Source organism: Scyliorhinus canicula, chromosome 10, assembly GCF_902713615.1.
Source record: "Scyliorhinus canicula chromosome 10, sScyCan1.1, whole genome shotgun sequence".
In the NCBI taxonomy this organism is placed as follows: Eukaryota; Metazoa; Chordata; class Chondrichthyes; order Carcharhiniformes; family Scyliorhinidae; genus Scyliorhinus; species Scyliorhinus canicula.
Genome location: NC_052155.1, coordinates 125246177 through 125270674, shown reverse-complemented (window position 1 = coordinate 125270674; position 24498 = coordinate 125246177). Strand labels below are relative to the sequence as shown.

Genomic DNA, 24498 nt, shown 5'->3' with positions numbered 1-24498 from the left:
ACTATTTCCCCAGGGCCGTCGGGAGCGGTGCTGTTGCTAGCTTCTTCAATCCCGACCCCCTGCACAAACTCTCCTCCATTCTGACCCACTGGGAGTCAACCCCTCTGATCCAGCCCCGCACCTTCTCCACATTCGCCGCCCAGTAATAATACATCAGATTCGGAAGACCCAAACCCCCTGCCTGCCTTCCCCTCTGTAGCAGCAACTACTTGGGTCTATTTGAATCAACTTCTTGAAATGCAATGTATGTGTCACAATTTTTTTTCTTTATTCTTTCATGGGATGTCAATGTCACTGACAAGGCCAGCATTTATTGCCCACCCTTAATTGCCCTAAAACTGAGTGGCCATTTCAAAGGGCAGTTAAAACTCAATATTGGTCTTGAGTCACATGACCAGGTCAGGATGGCCAATGTCCTTCCCTAAAATGAATCAGATTCATTTTTACAACAATTAGTGGTCGTTTCATATTCCATATTTATCAATGGAATTCAAATTCCACTTGTTGCCATGGTGGATTTGAACCCAAGTCCCCAAAGCAGTAGCTTAGGTCTCTGAAAGCAAGTCCAATGACATTCCTGCGAATCGTCTCCCCAGTAAGGACGCAAAGGCTGATGATCACTGTTGTCAATTCAGCAGTGCAGAATTTGCTGAGCAATTCCCCAAATTGTCCTCATTGAAATGGCTCTCCTATATTGATAGAAAAAAGCTGCATCACATAAATACCCAAACCTCTAATATTTCTGACAACATGTATTCCCTGCAGCACAGTTTAACAATACTACTGTGTTCAAAGGAAATATTCTGCAGGGTGATATCAGCGTTAGCAATGCAGTCAGCTTTCTGATGTATTGCACAATGTCAGTCTAAATCATTGCTTAATGATATTCCTACACATTAGACCCGCCTATAAATGTCTTCAACATGTAGATGAGCTGTATGACTCTTCCAAAAAATCAAATATAGTAAAAGGTCACTACTTGCCAGAGTTCTTATTGTGAAAAAGATGGTTGAAAAATCAACCACACAAGTGAGAATTCATTGATTGATTACAGGCATTTTGTGAGCCATCAGGACCCTACACAAAAAAGGTAAAATTAATGTTGCAGACTTTCAAAATTAACATAATATAAACGTGATGAAGAAATATTTAGCCTGTCCTGCAGATCCCATGAGAATTGAAACAGTAATCACTCAGTGGCTTAAAAGCAGTATGTGTCCCATATATATACATATAGATTATTTCAACAATCAAAGCCAATGCAGTCTTGTCAGAAATACGGCTGAATCACTGAAAAGTGAGGATACACACATCTTTTTACTGAAGAGATGCTCAGGGAAGCTTTAACCATTAATTGGCACATTTGTAAAAAAAGTGAATGGCCACAAAATTCTGCACCACAATATAGTTTGGCACTGTGGGTTCCAAAATGGCAACTGTGTCATGGGTGCACACTAGTGGCACAACCTGCGGTGGAAACCATTCTGGGAAGGCCAGTAGCATTGCGAGCATGAACTGAAAGTTCGTAGAGCGGGAAACAAATCATGAGATCATTCAGCATGTAATGCTGCTTTGACTCTGGTGCTGTCTTTTTTGGCTATGCCCTCTAGCTAACATTCTCCCAACTTCAAAGAACTGAATGTGCATCCAGCAGCAAGAAGGCCCTCTAATGATATTTAACAGGATTATCAACTACATTCAGTGTGGATGTTGGTTAATTTTGGATTTGTTTATTGTCACGTGTACCGAGGGACAGTGAAAAGTATTTTTCCGCAAGCAGAAAAACAGATCATTAAGTACATGAAAAGAAAATAAAATAAAAAGAAAATACATAATAGGGCACCACAAGGCACACAATGTACTGGCTCTGTCTGTGATTGCAGAGATGTTTGGTGGTTTGCAGAGTTGTTTATAGTTGGTGAAGTTGACAAGGAGTGCTGCATATGGAGAAGGCGTTGTTTTTAACTGGAAGAATTCTGCTCTCATCCATGAGTTCTGTAGTTATTGTACCCATTAGCCCGCAGCGTAAAAGGGACATTGCGCAGGTTAAACATAGAAGAAGACAAGCTGTTCACAAAAGGAGGAGGAGGATAGGGATAGGGGCTCTCAACAGGAGGCCTTATCCACTCAGGGCCTTTGGGGATCATGTTTCCGATCTCAACCGAAGCCTGGATCAGTTTGTAGCCAACTCGTTTTATGAAGATGTTGTTCACTGAAATCTGCCTCCTCATGCAACCTAATTTGTACCCTCAGGGAAGAGTGAGGATAGTGCTGCCAGTGGTTATGAAAGTGACCATGGCCATTTACAGTCCAGAAGGAGGCAGTTCAGCCCATCGAGTCTGCACCGGCCCTTGGAAAGAGCACCCTACCTAAGCCCATGCCTCCACCCTGTCCTCACACTTTCACCCTATCCCTATAACTCCAACTAACCTTTTTTTGGACACTAAGGGCAATTTAGCATAGCCAATCCGCCTAACCTGCACACCTTTGCATCGTGGGAGGAAACCGGAGCACCCGGAGGAAACCCACCCAAACACAGGGAGAATGTGCAGACTCCGCACAGACAGTGACCCAAGCCGGGAATCAAACCTGGGACCCTGGAGCTGTGAAGCAACTGTGCTACCACTGTGCTACCATGCTGCCCCTCTTTATGTCACAAGGGGGAAGTTCAATGTCTACTCTCCAACCATTTGTCACAGCATTTGCCTAAGTTCATCATGGTCTGCTGTAACCTCCACAACCAAGAGGTGATACAGCAAGAAGCTAAGGAGAGAGAAGAAAAGAGGAGAAAACAACAAACATTGTGCATACACGTGAGTCTTTTTCTGAATACCACAACATCAAAGTCATCACCTGAATCCTCTGCAGCAGAACTTGTTTCTGATTTCATTATAGGAAGGACGTGGAAGCTTTGGAACGGGTGCAGAGGAGATTTACCAGGATGTTGCCTGGTATGGAGGGAAAATCTTATGAGGAAAGGCTGATGGACTTGAGGTTGTTTTCGTTAGAGAGAAGAAGGTTAAGAGGTGACTTAATAGAGGCATACAAAATGATCAGAGGGTTAGATAGGGTGGACAGCGAGAGCCTTCTCCCGCGGATGGAGGTGGCTAGCACGAGGGGACATAGCCTTAAATTGAGGGGTAATAGATATAGGACAGAGGTCAGAGGTGGGTTTTTTACGCAAAGAGTGGTGAGGCCGTGGAATGCCCTACCTGCAACAGTAGTGAACTCGCCAACATTGAGGGCATTTAAAAATTTATTGGATAAGCATATGGATGATAAGGGCATAGTGTAGGTTAGATGGCCTTTAGTTTTTTTTTTCCATGTCGGTGCAACATCGAGGGCCGAAGGGCCTGTACTGCGCTGTATCGTTCTATGTTCTATGTTCTATCCTCCACAGAGCTGGCAACCATTCTCTCCCTTCCCTCTGCCCTGACTGCAGCCTACTTGTGCCAGTAATTCACCCCTTCAGATGCCACCCCTATGCTACCCTTTAAAGCTTGCACAGTGCCAAGATCTGAGCTCATAGTTATGAGTGTGAAATCTAGTTTCATGCACCACTTCATGCACAGTTCGTAGGTAGGTTCAAGAAAGAAGTTGCCAAATTATTTTGCTGAGGGGAGGCAGGACGAAAAAAGCAAGAGGTGACACTTGCACCACCTACAGCTTGCGTATCAGAAGACACGTTGGGATGAGGCGTGTGGTTATGAGCAGAAGAGTGGTTATCAGCATACGGTCAACCTTTATGTTTTCAACAGCACCACTGCTCACAGCCTCAGTCATAACTACCCCAATGATGGAGAGCACCGTATGCTCCTTTGGGATGAGGACATAGAGCTGCGCCCGCCCGTTATCTGGATGACTCAGCAGTGATTCAGTTGGTAACACACTTATCTTTCAATCAGAAGGTTCCAGATTCAAGTCCCACTCCAATGTTTGAGCACTAAAATCACGGCTGGTATTCTAGCGCTTGGATAATGTGTGAGCCATAGATGAACATCTGGCTGTTGGTGAGATGTGGGTGTGAGGCCTGTCGCTAAGTGTGCAAGGTCAGGTGAAGCTATGAATGGGAGATATTACTCTTACTTGATGGAGATTGTTGCTGGTTGAGTGAAGGGAGTGTGGTGAATTGAAGCTAGTGGTTCAATTGTGACGATGTGACATTTGAATATACATTCACTGACCTTGACCAGTCATGTCAGGTCATTACACTTCTTCCTGCACTATATCCTGGTACTCAGACCTATGCTGCTGTCGTTGATAGCAATGATCATCTACTCCCGCTGTCAGTCAATCTTTTTAAAAAATAAATTTAGAGTACCCAATTATTTTTTACAATTAAGGGGCAATTTAGCGTGGCCAATCCACCTAGCCTGCACATCTTTTGGGTTGTGGGGGTGAAACCCACGCAGACACGGGGAGAATGTGCAAACTCCTGTTGCTCGTTTTGGGTGAGTGTGCTTAACACTCCCTTTGGCTCTGTTTCACATTCTATGCTCTGGAGTCGCCAGGTGCCGTATAGACACCGTCACAAGTTCAAGGTGAAGTTCAAGGCAATAAAGTTGTACACCAATTAGTAAGTCCAAAACAATTAGAGTTTATTATAACACAATTATAATAACACTCATGCACACGCTAAAGACTAACTTACTTCTACCACTAAACGACTAATACTTATCTAAGAAGGAACTGCGAGGTCAGGGAACAAGGCCTTCGTTCCGTTCTGGGCTGCAGGCTTCGGGTCACTATCGGTCAGCAAGGGTATAAGTAATGCAGCGATCGTCGTTAGGCACTTACTTATTGGCGGCTTCAGTTCAATCGGCTGATGGAGAAGACAGGGGTCTCAAGGCTGGATTCAGAAGCCGGAATCAGGAGAAAGAATCAGAAGACTGAACCATGCGTGGGACCTCTCTTTTATAGGTCCCAGGGGTCCGCGCCCCTTGGGGCGGGCTTCCTCACCTGCTGGGGATCGATTGGGCCTCTTCCCAATCGATATGGTTTGAACCCCGCAATCCTAGGGCCGTTCCTTGATGGCTGGGGCGGTTCTTAGGACTCATTGTCCTGGGCTTCTCTGGCTCCATCGTGTCTGGGCTGCTATTAAAAGTATCAATTGATACTTAATTGTATCCATTGTACCTGGGACTGCCCGGTATCACCTCATTACTATGTTAACGGCTTTCCCATTTACAGCACTGCCTGATCTCTGCAGCTGCCAGGAAACTGGTTTCTGCAATTGTTTCAATGCATAATTGCTTCTGCAAGCTGTTTGCTCTTTAACATGTCCGTTTACCCTGCACTCTTTGCAGTCTTCCATTTTGTGTCCGTTTGTGGCCATCTTAGGTGGCTACACTCCTCATGGACAGTGACCCAGAGCCGGGATTCGAACTCGGGTCCTCAGTGCCGTAGGCAGCAATGCTAACCACTGTGCCACCGTGCTGCCCTTGTCAGTCAATCTTGAAGCCCCCTGGCCACCTGTGGATGAAGATCTCTCACCTGCTGTCCAGCTCCTGCACCAAGGTCTCTAGTACTGTATCAGAAAAACTTGAAGCATAATCTTGGCCATATTGAACAGTTGTTCTTGCTCCCAACCACTTGCAGCATTTGCCACAGCCACCCCTTTAAGAGGTGTAGGCTGACTTCAAATAGTGGCAGCTAGCTTTAAGTGATTCTAGCATTGTACTAACTTAGGGCTCCCTGCTGAAGCATGTAGTCATTCAGCAGTAGTTTTAGCATTGGGCTGCAAAGTATCATTGTCATGAACAGGCAGTGTAATGTTTGCGTGCTGCCTATATGCCAGAAAATGAATGGAGATTTATCACACATAACGATCTTAAACCTGCTTTCAGAACTTATCCAATTACTCCCCTGATAGCTGTGGTACCTGAATGTTTCGGATCCTAAACCATTTGAAAAATGGTTGACTTCTCATGAAGGAGTACATTATGTGGCTTCCCACACAAAAGCAACTTATGAGTGTCTTTGAGTACCCATTTACTTAATGGATTTACTTCAGCATTGCTTCATCACAGAAATCAGTTCCTGGCATGACGATTTGGAAACAGGGAAGCTACTTAATTATATTGCTGCCTGGAAGAAATAAATGGAGGAGCAGCCACAACATGAGCCTTTTGCTGAGAGATAAATGAATCTAAGGTGGTGACAGAATCCTTACTGAGGGTGATATTGCCTGTAAGTTGCTCAATGATCGTTTTCAAGTTGAGAGGGCGAATATCCTAAAATGAGCCTAAATGGAGCTTGCTTGAAAGCTGACCACACCGAATGGAGTTCAACTGTTGAACTGAACATGGGGAAAGGCTTTTAGCGAACACAGATTCTCAATTCACTCAAATCATGCAAAAACTGAAAAAAACATTCATAACAGATAAAACTTCTAGGTTAATTGTAGCAGGAAGATGGTTTCCACAAATAGTCCTTACTGCAAAAAAGATTTACTGTTCCCCATTTAGAACAGCACTTGGTGAAACAACAAATAGATCAATAATATGAAGACACTAAATTAATCTCACTTCAACCAAAAGCTACACTCCAGAGACTCCGGGACATTCACCAAACTCCAACTTTTTATATTACAAAGCACCTTAAAGATAATGAAATGACCCAAAGGGTTTCAGGAGATGCATGACGTAAAACTAAACTTGAGCCACATAAAGCAATATTAGGACGAATATCCAAAAACATGTCAAAGAGGTAAGTTTTAAGAGGTGTCTTAAAGGGCAAAGGAGAGGGAGAGAGCCAGACAGATTTTGGGAGGGTATTCCACATCTTAGGGCTGAGGGTTATGATTGAAATCGGGGATGCTCAAGGGAACAGAATTAGATGAGCACACATGTCTGAGGGCTGGGAAGCAGGAGGAGATTTGAAATAGGGGGCTGGATTCTACGATTTGGAGACTAGGTCCCCATGCCGGCGTGGGAAGGGTTTTACGCCAGGAAAACTGCCGCAAAACGGCCACCAATTCCCCGTTTTGCTGGAGGCTAGCAGGGAGGTAGCATGGAGCACCCGGCTCAAGCTGCCGATACGGCCTGGAGAATTGCGGGGTCCGTGGCCACGCATGCACACGGCGATGGCCTGCAGCGGCCGTGCTTCATGACGGATGCCGCTCGCGGACCTGCCCCGTGAAATAGTGACCCCCCGCCTTAGGCTGGCTCGCACGCCCCTGGCCGCATCCACATAGTGCCCCCAGCCCCGAATATGTCCACCCCTGCCCACGGATCAGCCCTCCCCTGATTGTGGCGGCGCTGGATAGAGTCCGCAGCCACCAAGCTGAGTTCCCGATGGGTGAGACCACACGTGTCCCTTGCCGTTGGGAACTCGGCCAGTGAAGGACGGAGCATTGCAGGGCTGGCCTCAGCCAACGTACGGAGGCCATGGATTTCAGGGGGTATGCATCGCAAAAGCGGCGCCGCCCCCGATTTCAGTGTCATCGGGGATTCTCCGCCCCGTCACCGAACGCGATTTCGCCGTCAGAGATTGGAGAACCAGCCCAGGGCTTTTTCTAATCATTCATGGGATGTGGGCATTCTTGGCTAGGCCAGCATTTATTGCTCATCCCAAATTGGCCATGAGAAGATAGTGGTGAGCTGTCTTATTTAAACTGCTGCAGTCCACACCCACAGTGCTGTTGTGAAGGAGTTCCAGGATTTTGACCCAGCAACAGTGAAGGAAAAGTGTTATATTTCCAACTGAGGATGGTGAGCGGCTTGGAGGGGAAATTCCAAGTGGTGGTGTTCCCATGTGTTTACTACCTTTGTCCTTCTCGATGTTAACAGTCAGACGTTTGGAAGGTGCTGTCAGAAGAGCCTTGGTGTGTTCCTGAGGTGCATTTGGTAGATGGTACACACTGCTGTCACTGAGCGTCAGGGGTGGGAAGAGTGAAGGTTTTGTGGATGGGGTGCCAATCAAGCAGGCTGTTTTGTCCTGGATCCAGCTTCTTGAGTGTTATTGGAGCTGCACTCATCCAGATAAGTGGAGGCTATTCCATTACACATCTGACTTGTGCCTTGTAGATGGTGGACAGGCTGTGGTAGTCACCACTGATGTATATATTGTATATATAGGATGACGATATAGGTGCTTTACGGTAAGGCCCCTGTACTACAGGTATGGGGGTAGATCCCTGCCTGCTGGCTCTGCCCAGTAGGCGGAGTATAAATATGTGTGCTCTCCATACAGCAGCCATTTCATCAGCTGCTGTAGGAGGCCACACATCTCAGTGTAATAAAGCCTTGATTACATTCTACTCTCGTCTTTGCATAATTGATAGTGCATCAATTTATCACACTGAGGTTTTCAGATATGGACCTCCGCATCAAACCAGATCACCTACAGCTGCATCCTCAAGCAGACAACGCCAAAAAGGACTTTGAACATTGGCTAGCCTGTTTTGAAGCGTACATTGGGTCTGCGCCAGACACAATTCCAGAAGCACAGAAGCTCCAGATCCTTTACACGCGGCTGAGCTCCAACGTCTTTCCACTCGTCCAGGACGCGCCAACCAACGCAGAGGCCATGATGCTACTGAAGGAAAACTACGCTCAGCGGACTAACAAAATCTGTTATCAGACTGTTAATGCCTCTCCCCACGGCGCCAACTTCCCGGTGAGTCAGTGGAAAATTTCCGGCACACCCTGCTCACCCTAGTTAGAGACTGTGACTGCCAAGCCGTTCCGGCCACGGAACACTCAAATTTGCTAATGAGAGACGCATTTGTTACGGGCATAGGGTTTGACTACATCCGCCAGCGCATCCTAGAAGGGGCCACGCTCGACCTCGCGGCGACCAAAAAACTAGCGCTCTCACTTACAGTCGCATCACGCAACATTCAGGCCAATGCCCCCGACCGCGTGGCCCACCGCCCCCTGTGCATCGTGGACTCAGCAGACGGCTACCCCATCATGGACCCCATCAGCGACCGCCCTCAGCCAACCCCCGCCTGTGCAGCGCGGCAGCCAACCAACCCCGGGGGCCCAAATGCTACTTCTGTGGGCAGTCAAAACACCCCCGACAGCGCTGCCCGGCGTGGAGCGCCCTCTGTAAGGCCTGTGGCAAGAAGGGACATTTCGCTGCAGTGTGCCAGGCCTGCTCAATCGCCGCTATTGTCCCGCACCCCCCACATCCGGCCAGTGGGCGCCGCCATCTTCCCCTCCTCGGACCACATGCGGCCAGTGAATGCCGCCACCATGCTCGACTCGCAACACGTGCCGCCATCATGTTCCTCCCAAGACCAACGGGCACCGCCATCTTGCCTTCCTCACAACACGTGCAGCCCCAGGGCACCGCCATCTTGCCTCCCCCACGGCACGTGCGGCTCGTGGGCGACGCCATCTTACCCGACTCAGGACCCCTGCCCGTCGGGCATCTCTTCCGGCCGCTCATTGCCTGCAACCGCCGACGACCAGCTGCGTCTCGCCTCGGTCACGATTGACCAGTCTCGACCACACAAGCTCGCGACTGCTTCAACTAAAGTGAGAGTAACCAGACATGAGATCCCCTGCCTGCTGGACTCCAGGAGCACTGAGAGCTTCATTCACCCCAATATGGGAAGTTCGGCGGGCCCCACCACCCCTTACTGTGTGCGGCCTCGCGACCCTGAAGGTCGACCCACCTTCCCTTTTTGCAAACCTAACCCCGGATTGCAAACCCGTCGCCACCAGGAGAAGACGGTACAGCACCCAGGACAGGACCTTCATCAGGTCTGAAGTCCAGCGGATGCTTCGGGAAGGCATCATCGAAGCCAGCAACAGCCCCTGGAGAGCCCAAGTGGTAGTGGTGAAAACTTGAGAGAAAAACATGATAGTCATTGACTACAGTCAGACCATCAATCAGTACACGCAGCTCGACGCGTACCCCCTCCCTCGCATATCTGATATGGTCAGTCAGATTGCACAGTACCGGATCTTCTCGAAAGTGGACCTGCAATCTGCCAACCACCAGCTCCCCATCCGCAAGGCGGACTGCCCATACACTGCGTTCAAAGTAGACAGCCGCCTTTACCACTTCCTTAGGGTTCCCTTCGGCGTCACCAATGGGGTCTCGGTCTTCCAACGGGACATGGACCGAATGGTTCACCGCTATGGACTGCGGGCCACCTTCCCGTACCTGGACAATGTCACCATCTGCGGTCACGACCAGCAGGACCATGATGCCAACCTTTCCAAATTTCTCCACACTGTCACTCTCCTCAACCTCACGTATAACAAGGAGAAGTGCGTGTTCAGCACGACCCGCTAAGCCATCCTCGGCTATGTGGTCCAGAACGGAGCTCTGGGGCCCGATCCCGATCGCATGTGCCCCCTCATGGAACTCCCCCTCCCCCACTGCCCCAAGGCCCTCAAACGGTGCCTGGGGTTCTTTTCGTATTATGCCCAGTGGGTCCCAAACTATGCGGACAAGGCCCGCCCACTCATCCAATCCACAGTTTTTCCTCCGACGGCCGAGGCTCACCAGGCCTTCAACCGTATCAAGGCCAACATCGCCAAGTCCGTGATGCACGCCGTCGACAAGACGTGACCATTCCAAGTGGAGAGCGATGCATCAGATGTCACTCTGGCCACCACCCTCAACCAGGCAGGCAGGCCCATGGCATTCTTTTCCTGCACCCTCCATGCCTCTGAAATTCTGCACTCCTCCATCGAAAAAGAGGCCCAAGCGTTGAAGCTGTGCGGCATTGGAGGATGCCAGATCTAATTGCCCCGGCAGGAGATTCACTCTCCTCACTGACCAACAGTCGGTTTCCTTCATGTTTAACAACACACAGCAGGGCAAGATCAAAAACGATAAAATCTTGAGGTGGAGGATCGAGCTCTCCACCTACAACTACGAGATTTTGCATCACCCCAGTAAGCTCAACAAGCCCCCCGATGCCCTATCCCGAGGTACATATGCCAGCGCACAAATGGACCGACTCTGGACCCTGCACAACAACCTCTGTCACCCAGGGGTCACCCAGTTTTACCATTTCATCAAGGCCCGCAACCTGCCCTACTCCATCGAGGAGGTCAGGGCGATCACCAGAGACTGCCAGGTCTGCGCGGAGTGTAAACCGCACTTCTACCAGCCAGGCCGTGTGCGCCTAGTGAAGGCCTCCCGCCCCTTTGAACGCCTCAGCATGAACTTCAAAGGGCCCCTCCCCTCCACTGACCGCTACACTTACTTCCTCATTGTGGTCGATGAATACTCCCGATTCCCCTTTGGCGTCCTATGCCCCGACATGACGTCTGCCACCATCATCAAAGCCCTCAACACCATCTTCGCTCTGTTCAGTTTCCCCACCTACGTCCACAGCGACTGGGGATCCTCATTCATGAGCGATGAGCTGCGTCAATTTCTGCTCAACAGGGGCATTGCCTTGCGCAGGACGATCAGCTACAACCCCCGGGGAAACGGGCAAGTGGAGAGGGAGAATGGGACGGTCTGGAGGGCCGTCCAGCTGGCCCTACAGTCTAGACATCTCCTGGCCTCCTGCTGGCAGGAGGTCCTCCCCGACGCACTTCACTCCATTCGGTCGCTCCTGTGCACCGTGACTAATGAAACCCCCCATGAACGTCTCTGACTTCCCCAGGAAGTCCACCTCCGGGGTTTCGCTCCCGGCATGGCTGGCAGCTCCAGGACCCATTCTCCTCCGTAGACACGTTCGACTACCACATTCACCCCCTGTTAAAAATGGGTTCGGCGGAACCGTTGGTTGAGAGGGTACAGCGACTTCACGCCAACCCACAATACGCTTACGTAGCATACCCCGACGGCCGCCAAGACACAGTCTCCCTCAGAGACCTGACACCAGCTGGATCCACACACCAACCCCCCCCACCCCCCACCGACCCAGCGCCACCCTCCCTTCCCCCGCAGCCCCCACTCCGGGACAATCCGTCCTCCCCTTTTTAAAAAAAAAATAATTTTCATTGACATTTTTACAAAATATAAACATCTCAACTCTATTAACAAAACAACCGCGGTAACGCCCCAAGAACAATACCCACCCAACTTCAAAAGCAACTACAAACAAAAGAAAAAAACAAAAGAACACCCAAACAACAAAAGGGAAAGAGATAACACCCGCCACATCCCACAAACCCATGTACACAGTTCTCCCTCCCACCGATCCAAACTCCCCCCCTCCCTCCTGCCCCCCCCTCTCCCTCCTGCCCCCCCCCTCTCCCCCCCCCCCCCCCCCCCCCCCCCCCCGCCCCCCGGGTTGCTGCTGCTGCCGGCCTATTTCCCTACCGTTCCACCAGGAAGTCCAGGAAAGGCTGCCACCGCCTAAAGAACCCCTGTACTGATCCCCTCATGGCAAATTTCACCTTCTCCAATTTAATGAACCCCGCCATATCATTGATCCAGGCCTCCACGCTTGGGGGTCTCGCATCCTTCCACTGAAGAAGAATCCTCCGCCGGGCTACTAGGGACGCAAAGGTCAGAACACCGGCCTCTTTCGCCTCCTGCACTCCTGGCTCCACTGCAGTCCCAAAAATTGCGATTCCCCAGCCTGGCATGACCCTGGATCCCACCACCCTCGACACCGTCCTTTCTACCCCCTTCCAAAACTCCCCCAGCGCTGGGCACGCCCAAAACATATGGGCGTGGTTCGCTGGGCTCCCCGAGCACCTAGCACACCTGTCCTCGCCCCCGAAAAACCTACTCATCCTCGTCCCAGTCATGTGGGCCCTATGCAGCACCTTGAACTGTATGAGGCTAAGCCTTGCACAGGAAGAGGAGGAATTCACTCTCTCCAGGGCATCCGCCCACGTCCCCTCCTCAATCTCCTCACCCAGCTCCTCTTCCCATTTATCCTTCAGTTCCTCCACCGAGGCCTCGTCTACCTCCTGCATTACCCGGTAAATGTCCGAAATCCCCCCTCCTCCAACCCACACCCCCGAGAGCAACCGATCCCACACCGCTCGTGGGGGCAGCAAGGGGAACCCCTCCACCTGCTGCCTGGCAAACGCCCTCACCTGCATGTACCTAAACATGTTCCCCGGCGGGAGCCCAAACTTCCCCTCTAACTCCCCCAAGCTCGCGAACCTCCCCTCCACAAACAGGTCCCTCAGCCTCCTAACCCCTGCCCTGTGCCAGCCCAGACATCCGCCATCAATGCTCCCTGGGACAAACCGGTGATTCCCCCTTATCGGGGACTCCATCGAGCCCCCCCACTTCTCCCCTATGTCGTCTCCATTGCCCCCAAATTTTGAGGGTAGCCGCCACCACCGGGCTCGTGGTATACCTCGTTGGAGGGAGCGGCAACGGCGCCGTTACCAGCGCCTCCAGGCTCGTGCCCACACAGAACGCCACCTCCATCCTCTTCCATGCTGCCCCTTCCCCGTCCATTACCCACTTACGCACCATCGCTGCGTTGGCAGCCCAATAGTACCCACAGAGGTTGGGCAATGCCAGCCGCCTCCCCATCCCTGCCCCGTTCCAGGAACACTCTTCTCACCCTCGGAGTCCCATGCGCCCACACAAATCCCGTAATACTCCTGTTGACCCTCCTAAAAAAGGCCTTCGGGATAAGGATGGGGAGGCACTGGAACAGGAACAAAAACCTCGGGAGCACCGTCATCTTAACGGGCTGCACCCTCCCCGCCAGTGACAGCGGTAACATATCCCACCTCTTAAACTCCTCCTCCATCTGCTCCACCAACCTTGTGAGGTTGAGCTTGTGCAGGGCCCCCCAACTCCCAGCCACCTGGACCCCTAGGTAGCTGAAGCTCTTCCCTGCCTGCTTCAGTGGGAGCCTACCAATACCCTCCTCTTGATCCCCCGGATACACCACAAACAACTCACTCTTTCCCAGGTTCAACTTATACCCAGAGAAACCCCCGAATTCACTAAGAATCCTCATCACCTCCGGCATCCCCCCCACCGGGTCCGCCACATACAGCAACAGGTCGTCCGCATACAGCGACACTCGATGCTCCTCCCCACCCCGCACCAGGCCCCTCCAGTTCCCTGACTCCCTCAATGCCATGGCCAGGGGCTCAATCGCCAAAGAGAAGAGCAAGGGGGACAGGGGGCACCCCTGTCTTATCCCCCGGTACAGCTGAAAGTACTCCGACCTCCTCTTATTTGTGGCTACACTCGCCATCGGGGCCTCGTAGAGCAGCCTCACCCACCGGATAAACCCCTCCCCAAACCCAAACCTCTCCAGCACCTCCCACAAATTCTCCCACTCAACCCTATCAAAGGCCTTCTCCGCATCCAATGCCACCACTATCTCCGCCTCCCCTTCCGTGGCCGGCATCATAATGACATTGAGGAGCCTTCGCACGTTCGCATTCAACTGCCTTCCCTTCACAAACCCCGTCTGGTCCTCATGAATGACCTCGGGCACGCAATCCTCTATTCTAGTGGCCAGGATCTTTGCCAGCAGCTTAGCGTCGGCGTTTAGCAGCGAAATCGACCTATATGACCTGCACTGCAGAGGGTCCTTGTCCTGCTTCAGGATCAAGGAAATCAGCGCCCGTGACATAGTTGGGGGAAAAGTCCCCCCCTCCCTTGCCTCGTTAAAGGTCCGGACCAACAGGGGGCTAAACAGGTCCAAATACCTTCTATAAAATTCCGCCGGAAACCCGTCCGGCCCCGGCGCCTTCCCCGACTGCATGCTCCCTATCCCTTTGACCACCTCCTCCAGCTCGATAGGCACCCCCAGTCCCTCCACCTGCTCCTCCTCCACCCTTGGGAATCGCAGCTTGTCCAAGAAGCGCCCCATTCCACCCCCCTCCACCGGGGGTTCCGACCGGTACAGTTCCCCATAGAAGTCTCTGAAGACCCCATCAACATCTACTCCCCTCCGCACCACCTTCCCAGCCTTTTCCGTCACTCCCCCAATCTCCCTGGCCGCGTCCCGCTTTCGGAGCTGGTGTGCCAGCATCCTGCTCGCCTTCTCCCCATACTCATACACTGCCCCCTGTGCTTCCCTCCACTGAGCTTCCGCCTTTCTGGTAGTCAATAGGTCGAATCTGGCCTGAAGGCTACGCCTCTCCCCCAGCAATCCCTCCTCTGGAGCCTCCGCATAACTCCTATCCACCCGCACCATCTCCCCTATCAGTCTCTCCCTCTCCCTCTGCTCCCCCCTCTCCCTATGGGTTCGGATGGAGATCAATTCCCCCCTCATCACCACCTTCAATGCCTCTCATACCGTCCCCACTCGGACCTCCCTGTTGTCATTGGCCTCAAGGTACCTCTCGATAGATCCGTCCTCCCCTTGCCCACACCCGGTGATGAAGAGGATTTTGACACGCTCCCGGAGTCACAATAGACCAAGCCACCACCGGAGTCGCCACCAGCACTACGGCGCTCTCGACGACAGATCAAGGTACCGGACTGCTTGAATTTGTAACATTATCTGTACTTTTAAAACACAATTTACTGTATATAGTTCTCAACCACCCCCGCCGGAATCATTTTTAACAGGGGGTGAATGTGGTAGTCACCACTGATGTATATATTTTATATATAGGATGTCGATATAGGTGCTTTACGGTAAGGCCCCTGTACTACAGGTACGGAGGTAGATCCCTGCCTGCTGGCTCCGCCCAGTAGGCGGAGTATAAATATGCATGCTCCCCGTACAGCACCCATTTCGTCAGCTGCTGTAGGAGGCCACACATCTCAGTGTAATAAAGCCTCGATTACATCCTGTTCTCATCTTTGCGTAATTGATAGTGCATCACGGGCTTAAGGGGGTCAGGATGTCAGTTACTTACCATAGGATTCCTAGCCTTTGACCTGCTCTGACATTAATATTGTGGCTAGACCCGTTCAGTTTCTGATCAATGGTAACCCCAGGATGTTGATTGTTGAGAATTCAGCGATGGTAATGCCATTGTGTCAAGGGGTGATGGTTAGATTCTCCCTAGTTAGAGATGGTCATTGCCTGGTACTTGTGTGATATGAATTTTACTTTCCACTTATCAGCCCAATCTTGGATATTATCCAGGGCTTGCTGAATTTGGACATGCATTGTCCAGTATCTGAGGAGTTGCAAATAATGCTGAACATTGTGGAATCATGAGAAAACGTCCCCATTTCTGGCCTTCATCTTGGAAAGAAGATCATTGATGAAGCTGTTGAAGGTAGTTGGAGCTAGGATACTAGGAACTTTGAAATGATGCGTGAAATTTACATTATTAACCTCCAACAACCACAACCACCTTCCTTTATGCTCGGTATCACAGTGGAGAGTTTTCCCCTTTCATTTCAATTGACTCCAGTTTTGCTCGGGCTCCTTGAAGCTACATTTGGTCAAATGCTGCCTTGATGTCAAGGGCAGTCACTCTCACCTCACCTCACCTCACCTCTGGCAGTCAGCTCTTTTGTCTATGTTTGAACCAAGGTTGTAATGAGGCCAAGAATTGAGTAATCCTGGTGGAACCCAAATTGAGTAAATGGTCCTGTGTTGTAACTTAGCCAGGTTGACATCTCAGGATGGATTCTGCCATCCCGCCCACCCGCCGCAAGAACACCAAAGGAGGGACTCCGACAATGGAGACATCCATTGACCTCAGCGGGATTCTCCAATCGCCAGGCGGATTCAGCCGGGGAATCCAACCCCTCCTTTCTGTTTCTGGCATGCCCTCTTGCACTCATTGAACCAGGATTGATACCTAAAAGGTGTGGCTGTCTCCTGGGAGAAAGCATCCTGATAACTCAACCTGATGGCCCTTAATGTCTGCAGCTCAGACTCCAGTTCAGCAACTCTGCAACCATACATTGACGTGTTGCAGTTATAGCACACCTCCTGCCATGTTTAGCTGACCTTATTTATTTATTCAATGAGTTAATTGGTGACTAATTTAATAAAGTAGTAGCAAGTTACAGTTTCTGAGCTTAGAGACAAAAGAAAAATACTCACCAGCTACTGGAGGTAAAACAAGAAGAATAAAAATCAGCAGTTCCTCTCTCCTCGGGACCAACCTCCAACATGCAGCCAATTCCTGACTTTAGCCCTCCATTTACATAGCAATAAGATTCCCAATCACTGAGCAGCAGCTAATAATATCTACTTGTAGAGGGACTTTATGACTCACCTAAGTTATAACTGCGAAGTCAGCTTCCTGCTATAGTATCTTAATTAGCTTGCAATTCTTTTTTTTTCAGATCTGCAGTTCCAAGTCAAATACTAAAGGTTAAACTAAGTTTCATCATTGGCACGCTTATTTTGCTGACTGTTCAAGTGGCCTGATGGGTTGGTACCAGTGCCTCAAAGGTCATTTTTTTTTTCATTGTGGCGACGACAGTGATTTGCTTATGCTTCATAACTTTCCCTCAGATTTTGAAAATAACCTAGTGCGGGATTCTCCGACTCCCCGCCGGGTCGGAGAATTGCCGCAGGGGCAGCGTGAATCCTGCCCCCGCCGGCTGCCGAATTCACCAGCGCCGGAGATTTGGCGGGGCTGGGAATCGCACCGCGCCAGTCGGCGGCTGCTGGCAGCGCCCCCGCTAGCGATTCTCCGGCCACCGATGGCCGCCCATTTCCGGCGGGACCCGTCTGCGCGGGCAGCCTCCGGGGTCCTCGGGGGAGCGCGGGGGGATCTGGCCCCAGGAGGTGCCCCAACTGTGATCCGCGGGCGGGCCTGTGCCGTGGGGGCACTCTATTCTTCCGCACCGGCGGCTGTAGCGGTCCGCCATTACCGGTGCGGAGACAAACCCCTCTGTGCATGCGTTGGGATGACGGCAGCACACGCTGGCGCACCCCCGCAAGCACCAACTCGCACCGGCTGGCGGAGGCCCTTCGCGCCAGTTGGCATGGCGCCAAGCCCCTTCCCCGTCGGCCGGCGCTGCGCAATCTTGGAATATGAGAATATTGGTCAATTAAAGTCTGTGCGTAAGACTGAGCACCTTTTCCACGGTGTGACAATTGGAGGATTTTAGGAATATTGGCTTCTAAATATTGGGACACATTAAGAGTTTAAAAACTTGGGGTATATGCTGCCTCATGGCGCCAAAGTTCCAGGTTCGATACTGGCTCTGGTCACTGTTCGTGTGGAGTTTGCACATTCTCCCCGTATTTGCGTGAGTTTCGACCCACAACCCGAAGATGGGCAGGGTAGATGGATTGGCACGCTAAATTGGCCCTCAATTGGAAAACATTAATTGGGTACACTAAATTTGTACAAAAAACAACTTGGGGTACAGTGGGCAGGATTCTCCGTTTTAGCGGCAGAGTGTTGACACCGTCGTAAACGCTGGAGCGTTTTACGACGGCATCATCTGGCCGCTCGGAGCAGCGCTCCCCTAACCTACAGGGGGCCGGCACGGCACTGCAGCGCTTCACGCAGCTCTAGCTGCCGACAGGGGCACCAGCACGGGCGGCACAGGTAAGCGCATGCGTGCCACGGCTGGCACGGGTCCCCGCATGCGCGCCACGGCTGGTGCAGACCCAGGTATGAGCGTGGGTTGCCTTCTTCGCGCCGGCCCCCGGGCAACATCGCGGAGCATGACAGGGGCACGGTGCGAAGGAACATAGGCCACCCCCCCCCCGGAATTAGCCCACCCGCCGATCGGTTGTCCCCGATCGTGGGCGTGGCCACTGTTGAGGTCCCCCTGGAGTCAGATCCCCCCTTCCCCCCCACCAGGCCGGCACCCACATCCAGAACACCAAGGTCCCACCGGGTAGGACCACACGCGAACGACACCTGCGGGACTCGGCTGAACTCGGCGGGTATTCAGCCCGTTGAGCGCGGAAAATCCACGGCAGCCCGGCGTCGGAGTGGCAACACGTGCTTCGCGTTTCCCCCCCCCCCCCCCGGCAATACTCCGACCCGGCGCGGGATCGGAGAATCGCGCCCAGTGTGTTTTAAAAAGGATTTTATTGGGTGGCATGGTAACGCAGTGGTTAGCACTGCTGCCTCACAGCGCCAAGGACCAAGGTTCGATCCTGGCCCTGGGTCACTGTACCTGTGGAATTTTCACATTCTCTCTGTGTCTGGGTGGGTCTCACCCACACACCCAAAGATGTGCAGGGTCGGTGGATTGGCCACACTAAATTGCCCCTTAATTGGATTTTTTTTTAATTAAAAGGATTTTGCTTTGCTTGTAGGAAACAGAAGGTGAAATTGACAAAAGAATGTGTTAATCACTCTAGGTTAATGGCCTGCGATTTGACTGGGTAGGTCCATGGGGAGTTAATGTGCTTATACAACTTGTTTTTCAGCTTGGGGAGCTGAGATCATTGCTGGCAGTGAGGCAGTGAGTTTGGTGAAGCTTAGAGAGAGAAAGGAATTGAGTTCTGATCTGCCTGACTCTGAGTCCACAATTCTTTACGAGTAAGATAGTTAAAAAAAGAATCATAATATTTTAAAGCAAAGCATTCTTAATTGAAGACAAGAGGCTGAAACATCCTAATTGAAGCAGCTATTTGAAGCTTTAAGCCAGAATCTAAAGGGGTTCCAACCGGAGGCAAATCTGTTTTATAAAACAAGTATTACTCTGTGCCCTCCTAATATTAAGATGGATTAAGAGCTGTTTGTTTCTTTTCTTGTTGTTTAATGGGAAATTATACAGTTGCGTTAAGGGGTAATTATAAGCTGTTCTTTTCAGATATGAAGTTAAAAGTTAAATATTGTATTCACAATAAAATTTTGTTTTATTAATACCAAAGTCATATTTTTTCATGCAATCAGTCCTGGAGTGAATCATTCTTTCTGCACAGCCTTAAAATAAACTGAAATATTGGGGGTTTCGGTCCAGTATCCTAGCCACTGTTAAGGTCTGGTCTGGGATGGTAATAATGGCCCTCACTGAAATGAAAAGGAATATTGTGGGTGTTGTATTTTTCATTTCTTCCCAGTTTAACAGAGTTTTGGAGTGTTTTAAAAACTGCCAAGATTCACCAGTAAGTTAATGAAAAGGGAACACAATAGAACAAGCGATTAAACTAGCCAGGATAATAGAACTGGAAGAGCTGACGGAACTAGCACTTCTAGATATCTTAAGCAATGCAACAGTACAGCAGCCTGCCATGTGATGTTGGTAGGTCATTACCTCATTAAATAGATCACGGGCGAAATTCTCCGCCCCCCACGACGGGTGGGAGAATAGCGGGAGGGCCTTCCCGACTTTTTTGACGCCCTCCCGCTATTCTCCCACCCCCCCGCCGAAATCCCGACACGAATCGCTGCCGCCGTTTTTTTACGGCCGGCAGCGATTCACAGCTGTTAGAAGGGCCGAAGTCCCAGCCCTTTACGACCTTTTTACGAACGGCAAACACACCTGGTCCTGCCGTTCGTAAAAACGTCGTGACTACCTGGAAAAAAATAACCATGGCACCGATTGGCACGGCAGTACCACGGCCGTGCCAAGGGTGCCATGGGCCCGCGATCGGTGCCCACCGATCGCGGGCAGCGGGCCCGATGCCCGCGCACTATTTGTCCTTCCGCCGCCCCGCAGTATCAATACGCGGGGCGGCTGAGGGGCAACCCGGACCGCGCATGCGCGGGTTTCGCGCAAAAACGCGATGACGTCACCCGCGCATGCGCGGGTGGAGTCTTCCCACCTGCGCATGCGCGGCTGACGTCATATGACGCGTCAGCCGGCGCTAAGTCCGACAAGCGGGCTTAACGATTTTCGTTAAGCCCGACTTGTCGGAGCCTCCGACGTCGGGCTGCTAGCCCCGACGGGGGACCAGAATCGGTCCCCCGTCGGGAAGGGGCGCGATGCCGTAAAACCCGCCCGGGTTTTACGGCAGTTTGACGATTTCTCCCGTTTTGGGAGAATTTCGCCCCAGATCTCCAAATGCAATTTCATTAGAACATCATGATTATTCATCATCCTTAATGCACATGGATACTTTTGCATGTAAATAAAGCATAATAATTTGTATAAGGTACACAAAATATTGATCATAATTTGAATGTACTGCCTGATACATAATTACCAATAAATTAATTTTAAAAATTTTATTTGTGATTATCATTCACTGATAGAAATAGAGGTAACAGTCAGAAAGGGACAGTTTCAGAAGCAGCATTAAAGATACATAAATTGTTAAAATCATTTAATTGGAGGCATTTTCAAATACATACATAACAAAGAAGAAAAACACAAAAATCAACCTCGACAACAGCACACAGCCTAAACATCCTTACACCACACCCCCCCCCCCCCCCCCCCCCAACAATCACCGGGAAAGAGTGGGTGCTCTTTCCCATTGCTACCCCAGCGCCTGAACCCCCTTCCCACTTTTTTTAACTTTTAACCCAACCCAAACAGAAAAAGAATCCCCTCCTGCCCCAGCTCCCGCTGACGACTCAATACTCCTTCAAGAAGTCGATGAACCGCTTCCACCATGAGGTGAACTCCTCCTCTGCACCCCTAATAGCAAACTTGATTTCCTCTAAGTGCAGGAACGCTGCCAAATCACTCACCCATACCTCTACGCTCAGCGGCTCCGGGTCCCGCCAGCACAACAAAATCCATCTCCGGGCGATCAGGGACGCAAAGGTCAATACATTGGCGACTCTCCACACCTGCACTCCCAGATCCTCCGACACTCCAAAGATTGCCACCTCCAGACCCAGAGCTAGTGTTACCTTCAAAATCTTCAACATTATATCTGCAAATCCCATCCAAAACCCTCTCTTCTCGGACACACCAGGAACATGTGAACATGGTTGCCCCCCCCCCCCCCCCCCCCGGACATCGTCCATTCCTATCCTCCATGTCCGGAAAGAACTAATTAATCTTGGACACTGTCATGTGGGCTCTGTGTACCACTTTAAACGGGATGAGACATAGTCTTGCACTAGACGAGGATGCATTAACCCCCCGCAAAACCTCACTCCATACTCCAACCCCCAGCACCTCACTCAACTCCTTCTCCCACTTATGCCGAACCTCCTCCACCGGGGCACTCTCTCTTCAACAGTTCCCCATATATATCCGAGACTTTGCCTTCTCCTATTGCCTCTTTGGACACGAGTTTGTCCTGCAGCGCCAGGAGTGGCAGTGCCTGAAACAAAGTTTGTCCTGCAGCGCAGCAAGTCCCTAACCTGCAGATCCCTGAACCCATTCCACTTCAGCAACTGTTATGTACCCCCCAGCTCCTCCAGGTCTAAAACTTTTCTCCAACAAATAAATCCTGAAAGTATTCTATCCCCACCTGCCAATACCTCCAGAACCTTGCATCCAACCATGCCAGGGCAATGAGTGTCGAAATTGGCGCCCACAGGGGCATGTGTTCCATTCTAAAATGATGCTGGCATGATTCCACACCCACAGTACCACCACCGGGTCGTGGAATACCTGGCCGGCGAGAACGGAAAGGGCGCCAGTAATAATGGACTCAAGCTGGTCCCTTTACACGAGACCGCCTCCATCTGCCCTCACACCGGCCACTCCTCCACTGCCCTTTACCTAACCATTGCAATGTTTACTGCCCGATAATAGTTTTGCAGGTTTGGCTAACCCTCCCCCATCGATCCCTCTCCATGAACACCCTCCTGGCACACGGAGCCTTACCCGCCCACACAAACCTCAAAATCATCCTATTAACCATCCTAAAAAAGGACTTGGGCACCAAAGATCGGAAGGTTCTGAAACACACACAAAACATTTGGCAACACTGTCACCTTTACCCTCTGGACCTGACAAGCCAACGACAATGTTAATAAATCCCACCTGTTAAAGTCTGCCTTCATTCTTTCCACCAACCGCACCAAATTCAACTTATGCATTGAGGTCCAACTCCGCCCCACCTGTATCCCAAGGTAACAAAATCTCGTCCCTACCAGCCAAAGCGGCAGCCTTCCCAAACCACTCCTCTGTCCTCGGGCATTAATGGGAATATTTCACTTTTCCCCATATGGAGCTTATACCCCAAAAAAGACCAAACTCCCCCTGTCAAAGCTACCGACTGGGTCTGAAATATAAAGCAGGAGATCATCCGCATGCAAAGAAACTTGGTGCTCCAACCCAGGGGCAGCACGGTAGCACAGTGGTTAGCATTGTCGCTTCACAGCTCCAGGGTCCCAGGTTCGATTCCCGGATTGGGTCACTGTCTGTGTGGAGTCTGCACGTTCTCCCCGTGTGTGCGTGGGTTTCCTCCGGGTGCTCCGGTTTCCTCCCACAGTCCAAAGATGTGCAGGTTAGGTGGATTGGCCATGATAAATTGCCCTTAGTGTCCAAAGGGGTTGGGTGGGGTTACTGGGTTACGTGTGTTGGACGGAGTTCTGGGCTTAAATGGGGTGCTCTTTCCAAGGGCCGGTGCAGGCTCGATGGGTCAAATGGCCTCCTTCTGCACTGTAAATTCTATGTAAAAAAAAAACCCCACACCCCTATCCCTTCTCAATAGCCCTCATCCCTTCAAAACCCTACACACCATTGCCAAGGGCTCCATCGCCAGGGCAAAGAGCAATGGGGAGAGTGGGCACCCCTGCCTCATACCCCGGTGCAACCCAAAGTACTCCAAGTTGAACCTGCTATTCCGAGCACTCGCGTTAGGTGATTTATACAACAGCCGAATCCAATCCACAAACCCCTGCACAAACCAAAATGTCCCAGCACCTCAAATAATTACATCCATCGCCACTTCCACTTCTTGGCCCCCCCCGAGGGCATCATAATTACATTCAGCAATCTCCGGACATTTGTTGACAGCTGCCGCTCCTTCATAAATCCCGCCTGTGCCTCACCTATCACCCCTACACAAAATCCTCTAACCGTGTCACCAGTACGTTCGCCAACAACTTTGCATCTACATTCAACAGCGAAATCGAGTGTTATGACCCACACTGTCTCTCTGTAAAATGAGCAATATTGAAGCCTGAGGGAAGGTGGAGGGAGCTCTCCCCTCACCATCAATTTATTATACATCTCGGTTAACAGGAGTCCCAGTTCCGACCCACATTTCTTGTTGAATTCAGCTTAGAACCCATCCAGACCCAGGGCCTTCCCCGTCTGCATTGACCCCACACAATCCATTACCTTCCTCAGGCCGATTGAGGACCCCAGTCCCTGCACCTTCGCCTCCGCCACCTTCAGAAACTCCACCCCATCAAAAAACCACCTCATACCCTCAGCCCCCAACAGAGGCTCTGAGCTAAACAATTTCCAGTAAAAGGCCTCAAAAACACCCCACTCACCTCCACTGACTCCGTTACCCCATATCTCATCTTCCGATTTTCCCTCTCTGCCGCCTGCCTCCTCGGCTGATGCGCAAGCATCCTGCTGGATTTCGCCTCATATTCATATATTGCCTCCCTGGCTCTGCGGATTTGCCCCACTACCTATCCTGTGCACAAGCCCAAACTCCATCTGGAGCTACTGTCTTTCCTTCAATAGCATTTCCTCAGGTGCCACTGAGTACTTCCGGTCAGCCCTCAGAACAGCCTCTACCGACCTCAATCTCTCAGCCCGCTCCACCCTCTCGTTGTGTGCCCTGATTGAGATAAACTCCCCCATTACCACCACTTTCAGTGCCTCCCACAACATGAAAGTGGAAACCTCCCTCATCTTATTCTGCCCCACATAGTTCCGGATAGC

At 51.1% G+C, this 24498-nt stretch overlaps 1 long non-coding RNA gene across 1 annotated transcript; it reads right to left on the bottom strand.

Moving 5' to 3' along the window:
* Window positions 1–245: 245 nt before the first annotated feature.
* Window positions 246–16927, bottom strand: LOC119972807. Its single transcript, XR_005462152.1, has 2 exons — window positions 16871–16927; window positions 246–689 (listed from the first exon to the last, which is right to left on the bottom strand). It is a non-coding gene; the product is annotated as an uncharacterized LOC119972807 (long non-coding RNA).
* Between the last annotated feature and the right edge of the window lie 7571 nt (window positions 16928–24498).